Below are 8,412 nucleotides of genomic sequence, written 5' to 3' on the forward strand. Positions count from 1 at the left end.
CAAATCCACTCCCCACCTACTTCCATGCATTTATTTCAGCATTTTCTCTGTCTTCGCCAATACCTAATTACTTATTATTTATTTTTCTGCCCATTTCCAAATTCCCAACATGCCATCTATAGCCTCCCCGATTTTGAACCGGAGGTGTAATTAGCAACCTGGCTCTTACATTTTTACTGTATTTTTATTAAAACTAGCTCAAGCCACACATGCTCCTTCTCTGAGGTTTCCCTTTCCTATTGAATAGTCTGTAAGTCGTCTGGATTTGTGGGGGTACAAGTGGGATGGGGGAGCGCTCCCTGACTTTTGCATACCAGCAGAAAGTTAGCTACCTCATTGTTTCTTGCTGCTAGGAGGGTTGCAGTCAAAACACTGGCCCTCTAGAGGTCCTCAACGGCATAAGATGACTCAGTGCCAAGGTAAGCCAGGTATTCCGTTTCCTCATTCAATCATTGCTCACTGGAGAATAACCCTGTGAGGGAAGACTGAGTCTGGAGGATCTTCCAGCATCAGCCACCCACAACACAGACTAGCCCTTTCTTCAAGGCAATTTTGTTTTGGATCCATATTGATTTTTTCGAAACTTTTGTTACTGTTAAGGCCAGCTAGTCTACGCCTAACAGGTATTCTTAACTTTAAATCTTTCAGAACAGGATTTGGGGTGTCATACATTCCTCTAACAGATATTTATCGAGTGCCTAGTAAGAGCCAGACATTGGCGTCGGGTGTTGGGGATACAGCAACTAATAAGGCCTTTGCTGTCATGAAGCTTACGTTCTACTAAGGGGAGACATGACAAATATACAAGTAAACTAATGAATAATAGTTTCAGAAAGTGTTAAATTTTATAAAGAATGATGATGGAGACTGACAGGGAAGTAAAATCAGGATAGGGTGACATTTGAGCTGAGATCTGAATGACATGGAGACAGCTGTGGGAAGATCTAGAATAAGAATGTTCTAGGCAAGGGAAAAGCAAGCATAAAGGCTCTGAGACTGGGAAGGAGCATCTGATGAATGGCAAGGACTGTGTGGCTGGAGCACAGTGAGTGAGGGGCAGCAGATGGAGTGGAGAGTTGCATTTCACAAATAAAGACACAGGACACCCAGTTAAAAAAAAAAAAAAAAATGCTGGCCGGGCGCGGTGGCTCAAGCCTGTAATCCCAGCACTTTGGGAGGCCGAGGCGGGCGGATCACGAGGTCAGGAGATCGAGACCATCCTGGCTGACACGGTGAAACCCCGTCTCTACTAAAAAATACAAAAAACTAGCTGGGCGAGGTGGCGGGCGCCTGTAGCCCCAGCTACTGGGGAGGCTGAGGCAGGAGAATGGCGTGAACCCGGGAGGCGGAGCTTGCAGTGAGCTGAGATCCGGCCACTGCACTCCAGCCTGGGCAGCAGAGCGAGACTCCGTCTCAAAAAAAAAAAAAAAAAAAAAAATGCTGCTTCAGCCTCCCAGGCTGGGATTACAGGCATGAGCCACCTATACCCAGCCAAGAAAGAATTGTTTTCATATAAATTTAGTGTAGCTTACAGCATACAATGTTTATAATGTCTATGGTGGTGTATAGCCATGTCCTAGGCCTTCACATTCGCTCACCACTCACTCGCTTACTCACCCAGAGCAACTTCTATTCCTGTAAGCTCTATTCATGGTAAGTGCCCTACACAGGTGTCCTTTTTTTTGTTTTTGTTTTTGTTTTTTTTGGTTGTCTTTTATACTGTTTTGTTTTGAGACAAAATCCCACTCTGTTGCTTAGGCTGGAGTGTAGTGGCATGATCTCGGCTCACTGTAACTTCTACCTCCTTGGCTCAGGTGATCCTCCCACCTTAGCCACCTGAGTAGTTGGGACTGCAGACACACACTACCACACCCTGCTATCTTTTTTTTTTTTTTTTTTTTTTTGGTATTTTTTGTAGTGATGAGGTTTTGCCATGTGGCCCAGGCTGGTCTTGAACTCCTGGGCTCAAGTGCTCTGCCCACCTAGGCCTTCCAAAGTGCTAGGATTACAGTCATGAGCCATCAGTATAGTGTATTTTAAGTGTGTTTCTTATGTTTTGATATTTTTAGATACACAAATACTGTGTTACAGCTGCTTACAGTGTTCAGTACAATAACGTTCTGTACAGGTTTGTAGTGCAGGAACAATAGATTATACTAGGTGTGTAGTAAACTATACCGTCTAGATTTGTGTAAGTTCACTCTGTGATGTTTGCATAGTGACGAAATCACCTAATGATGCATTTCTCAGAACATATGCCTGTCATTAAGCAATGCATGACTGTACCTATAAAAGAAAACCAGTTAAAATGACAACTGTTTTTCAAGAGCAACAGTAGAAGTCAGAGGTTAGCGGCATACTTCCAAAATTCAGCTAGAATCTTTTTTATACACTACAATTATCATGGACAAGGACAAAATCAAGACAATTTTGGTCAAAGAAAAAATAAAAGTATTAACCTCCTACAAACCCATACCATAGGAAGGAAAATAACACCAAGAGGAAAGTCTGAGATATAAGAGGGAGTTGTAAGCAAAAAATAGAGAAAAAAGTAAATATGAAGGAAATCTAAACAAACATTGATTATGCAAAATAATGTCTCATTTGGAGAGTAAACAAATAGAGGAGATCTAAAATATTGAATGAAAATACCATTTAAGATGGGAAGCTGGTTATTAGTATTCCAGTGTTTTAAGGGTACAGCTATTGATTACTTTAAGGCTTTACATATACATGGTGAAAGAGTAAGGGACAGCCACTTAGTTGGTACAAATAAGAATGCATACTTCAAACACTATAGAGGAGATAATGGCATTTAAAAGTTATTGGTCAATGCCAGGTCGGGCGCAGTGGCTCACGCCTGTAATCCCAGCACTTTGGGAGGCCGAGATGGGCGGATCACTTGAGGCCAGGAGTTCAAGACCAGCATGACCAACATGGCAAAACCCTGTCTCTACGAAAAATACAAAAATTAGCTGGGTGTGGTGGTACAGCTACTTAGGAAGCTGAGGCACAAGAATCACTTGAACCCAGGTGGCGGAGGTTGCAGTGAACAGAGATCATGCCACTGCACTCCAGCCTGGGCGACAGAGGAAGACACTGTCTCAAAAAAAAGAAAAAAAAAGAAAAGAAAAAAAGAAGAAAGAAAAGGAGAAAAGGATGGAGAGGATATTGAAAAGGGAGGAAGAGCCAGACCATTTAAAGTCTTTTATGCCAAGAAAAAGGAGTTTGGATTTTAACTGAAATAGGAGGCCATTGGAAGATTATTCAAAAGGACTGTTGAGTCTGACTTGTGTATTTAAAAATTACTCCAGCTGCTATATGAAGAGTAGATCCTGGAGGGACATGAGTGGAGGCATGGAGATGACAGTGACAGCAGTGTAAAATGTGAGAAGAGTCCATATTCAAGGTAGATTTGGGGGATAGGTCTTTCTGAAAGGACTTGCTGACAATGGATGTGGGGAGTGACAGAAACAATGCAATCAAGATTGACTCCTGGGTTTGGGGATAAATCAACAGAGTGTAAGGTGTTACCATTAACTGATCTGGAGGAAAAGAAGTTGGGTTGGATAATAAGTATGGGGTGGAGATACTAAATTTGAAATGTTAACTAGATAACCAAGTACAGTAGGCAGTCGTAGGTAACAATCTGGAGTTCAGAGCTGAGAACAGAATTGAGATATTAATAATGGAGTTATCAGAACATAGATTATAAATTGTTGTAAGATCAGTTACAAAGTGAACATTGATAAAAGGCTATCCAGACTTTTTCCTCTCTTAGTCTCCACTCTTCTCTCCTGGTGGTTGGTTTGTTTGTTTGTTTGTTTGTTTTTGGCCCTGGGAGGCTACAGGGACTCAAAGATTTCATCATCAAAGCCCTGTGCCAGCTGGCTTCCAGGTGTATTGAGCCAATGGAGAACCTGGCAGATTGGAGGAAGGAGAAGGTCATGATCATCTGGCAATTAAAAGTTAGTGGAAGTCCTTTGTCATGATGAAGGGCATCAAAAATATTTGTGTAGCCTGGGATGGTTGGTTGATAACTGTGGCTGGAAGGAACTGTAGTCCAAGGCTCATTATGACTTAAAGGGATTTGAGAAGAACAGAAGGATAATTGTCAATGTTCAGTGCCAATAGTGTATCTTTAGAGGGATTTTATAGCACTAATCCAGTAGTGCTCCAATTTCCAGATCCCACGTGTCCTGTACTACACAAGGGCAGGATGTGTATCTGCTTATATTTTAATCTCCTACTGTATATAGACTGGTAGAATTCTTGTAAATATACACATGCTTGCATATGCTAAGCAGTCTTCAACATGCCTCTCACAGGTTTGGTGAATACATGTGCTCACAAATTAATTCTTGGAATGTCTTTCACTCCCTGGTTATAATCTCAAATTTGACTTATTTTTTTTAATTTTTACCTGCTTTGATTTTTAAAAGTCCATTTAATTCAGATGTCACTCCCTCTGATAATTCTTGCCAGAACCACCCATAGCTAAGGGCTCTCAGGCTTTGTAGCTTGATATTCTTTAACCCAGGTCTTTATTTGTAAAAGCAAGAACCAAAAAAAAAAAGAAAAAGAAAAAGAAAAGATAAAACAAAAAAATCACTAGACAAAGGCATTCATGTATCTCTCATTCCTATCCTGTTCTTGAACTTCCTCCCCTTCACCACTGAATTTGTGAAATTTTAATGACCTGAATTCAACAGATTATCAAATGAATTGCAAATAAAATGAAAAATATATAAAATTGAAAACGTTTAAAACCTATAGTATTTATTATTGTACTTTGAGTTTTGAAGAATTTAAAACCACAGTACACACCATATCCTGAAATAAATTCTAGAGGGCTTAAAGAATTAAATATATATTTTTAAAAACACAAGTAGAAGAAAACAGAATGGAATGTTCCATTTCTAGAGACTGAAGAATTTCCAGAGCTTAGAAGACTATTAAAAATCAGCCTGGCCAACATGGTGAAATTCCATCTCTACTAAAAATACAAAAATTAGCCAGGCATGGTGGCGGGTGCCTGTAATCCCAGCTACTCGGGAGGCTGAGGCAAGAGAATTGCTTGAATCTGGGAGGCAGAGGTTGCAGTGAGCTGAGAACACGCCACACCACTGCACTCTGGGTGACAAAGCGAGGTTCCATGTCAATGAAAAAAAAAAAGAAAAATCAGAAAGGAATGATGAACAGGTTTTACGTTAGTACTTAAAAAATGGAATATATTTACTACCAAAGGTTGATGTCTACATTACATAAAGAACCCATGCAGAATAACTTTTAAATGCCCCATAAGTTAGAGGGCAAAAGATGTGATAAAATAATTCACAAAAGAGAAAATGGAACTGGTGACCAACATATGCAATAATGTTCAATCTTACTATTAGTTCAGATTAAAGCAAAAAGGTTCTGCTTTTCACTCATTAAAGAAAAAAAATGTGAAGATACTGCCAAATGATTGTAAAGAAGTATTAAAATTGGTGCTCTTGGGCGCTCCTGGAAGCAGTATAAATTGCTAAAACTATTTTGGGAAAGTCGCTTGGTAATATGAATTGTGAGTATCCATTTAAGAATATTCATGCCCTTTAACCCAGGAATTTTATTTCTCAGAATTTATATCAGGTTAATAATACTAAATATAAGAGGGAAAGATTCAACACAGTATTGTATTTATTTATTTATTTTTAAAATTTTTGTAGAGACAGTTTCACTATGTTGCCCAGGCTGGTCTTAAACTCCTGAGCTCAAGCGATCCCCCTACCTTAGCCTCCCAAAGTGCTGGGATTACAAGCGTGAGCCACTGTGCCCAACCTCAACATAGCATTTTAAAATATAGTACAACAGTACACAGTCCAGCAATAGGAATGGTCAAATATAGCATATCTACTCAGTGTGGATCTGAGTGTAACTGTTAAAAAAAAAAAAAAAAAAAAAAGGAAATCCTTTTCTTACTCCAAAATCCTTTTCTTACTTTTCCACATTTCATTTACTGTTTGACTTAGGATCTGTCAAATGGAGACTGCTTCTCCTTCCTGGGTGAAGTTATTGTTGCTGTGAAAATGACATCTAGACAAGCTATGGAGAGGCATAGGCTGGTTGGAGTTTCTCTTGCCCTCAAAGCTGCACTGCCTCAGCCTCTTCCTGAAGCAGCCAGGATTGGAGCAGCAGCTGGAGGATGGGGGTGGGTAAAAAGGAGTCTCTGTGAGCCTCAGTGAGCACCGTGGCCTGGCCACCCACTCTGTTAATGTTTCACACAGGGAAGGACACCTGTTCAGAATATTCTTTCATCATATTTGGGATGCTAGTTAATGGATTATTTATAATAATATGCAAGCATCATTTCTAAACAAAAGCAGAATCTCAATAAGAGGCTTTAAAAGGATACATGTTCTTCTTATTGCAGAAATGTTGTTCTCCCTTGTTGGGGACACAGACCCCTTGACCTGGAAAACACAGCTTGCTCCCCTGAGAAGGAAAGCAAACATGATAGGCGGGTGTGAGTGCACGTATGTAGTGGGCCTGGAGGGGGAGTGGTTCTCAGGCTCCAACAAGAAGAGTTTCCCAAGGGTCTCCCGTTTTTTTTTTTTGTACTCTAAAGTACACTCACACAGACACACAGACACACATGAAGGACACTACTGACACTACTTAAGAACACTGACACTGTGATGGTGGCTTCCAAGATGTGCTTACAGTATAGGAAGTGGTAAGGGTAAGAGCAAGGCTCTGTAGTTAGGCAGATCAGGGTCTGAATCTGGATAGTACTTATGTGATCTTGGGTAGGAAGCTCTTCTCATGTGTAATAATGAGATAATGCATGAAAAGCCACTAGCATGCTCTCTCTGGCCACACAGAAAACAGCGGGGAAATAGTAGCCGTGTCAGTAGTTATTCTAAATCAGGCCCCAAATGTAGCTAACTGTAGTTGCATGTGAATGGTAGGGACCCGGGGTGTCCAGCACTAGAAGCTACTCTAGGAAATTTGACTCCTCACTCCTTCCCCACTGCTCTTACTTGTTATACTCTGTTGTATATATTTACTAAGAGGAAGATAGTCTATGGAGAGAGGGGTGAAAAAGGAGAATCACATGGCTTTTGGTTGCTGGCTCAGCTCAGGGACTGAGTTTCTTCCCACTAAGAAGATAAAGAGCATTTCCCCTAGTTTTGTGCAGAATTCAGCAGCTCCAGAACAATGATGCATGAGATGTTAGAGCTCAGAAGACAGCATCCTTGGGCTCGTAGAGTTCTCAGGGCAAAGCCATACTAGAGAACTTCATCCCCAGGAGATGTGCAGTGGGTGTGGACTTTCTCTGGAGCACACGGGACACTCCCTGGAGACCCCAAGAAACACTTGGCCATATTCCGCAGGGACTGCTGCCCTTTGTAAAGGCAGGGGCACTGAAGCAATGAGTTGCTAAAGCAAACTCATCATACCCATAGGCTGAAGAGACCTGAGAATATTTATATCTTGTCAACAGTGAAAAAGCCAGTAGATTGCAGTCAGTGATGGAAAGGTGGTAAATTACAGGCATTAAGAAATAAGCAGGGGGCCAGGAGCGGTGGCTCAAGCCTGTGATCCCAGCACTTTGGGAGGCTGAGACGGGCGGATCACGAGGTCAAGAGATCGAGACCATCCTGGCTAACACGGTGAAACCCCGTCTCTACTAAAAAATACAAAAAAATAGCCGGGTGAGGTGGCGGGCGCCTGTAGTCCCAACTACTCGGGAGACTGAGGCAGGAGAATGGCGTAAACCCGGGAGGCGGAGCTTGCAGTGAGCTGAGATCTGGCCACTGCACTCCAGCCTGGGCGACAGAGCGAGACTCCGTCTCAAAAAAATAATAATAATAAAGAAATGAGCAGGGAACAAAAATGGGGCTTAAGTTCCCAGCAAAACTTGGTAGCTATTGGCAACTCCCAGTCTCCTGAAAAAGTAAAGGCTTTTGAGGTTTATCCTAACTTTGAAAATAGGCTTCCAGTTTTTGTTTAAAAATCATTTTATTATGAAATATGTAATGCAAAACATATATAAAAAGTCTTCTAGTTTTTAATTAACATTATTGAATTTATAGGAATCAAAGAACTAAACCATCTATTGTAGAGATTATGAAGGCTCAGAGAAATTTACCCAGGGTTACACAGTTAATGGTCATATGCTTTATTTCTTATGAGTCAATCTTGCTGTTTCATATTCCAGATCTTTTTATATTGCTGCTGAAAATTGTTCTTATTTTAAAAATCTCATTAAATTCAATTTAGTAAGTTTTCCTCTAGCATATACTGAGTCATATAATGACTCTAGATTTCATCCTTCTTAAAATTCCAGGTAATTTCTAATTATAAAATAAGGTATGAAGCTTACTTCAATGAATACTTAAGAAAAAGAAAAGAGGCAGCCAGTCAGTT

The sequence above is a fragment of the Macaca nemestrina genome, chromosome 5 (genome assembly GCF_043159975.1).
Source record: "Macaca nemestrina isolate mMacNem1 chromosome 5, mMacNem.hap1, whole genome shotgun sequence".
NCBI classification, from domain to species: domain Eukaryota; kingdom Metazoa; phylum Chordata; class Mammalia; order Primates; family Cercopithecidae; genus Macaca; species Macaca nemestrina.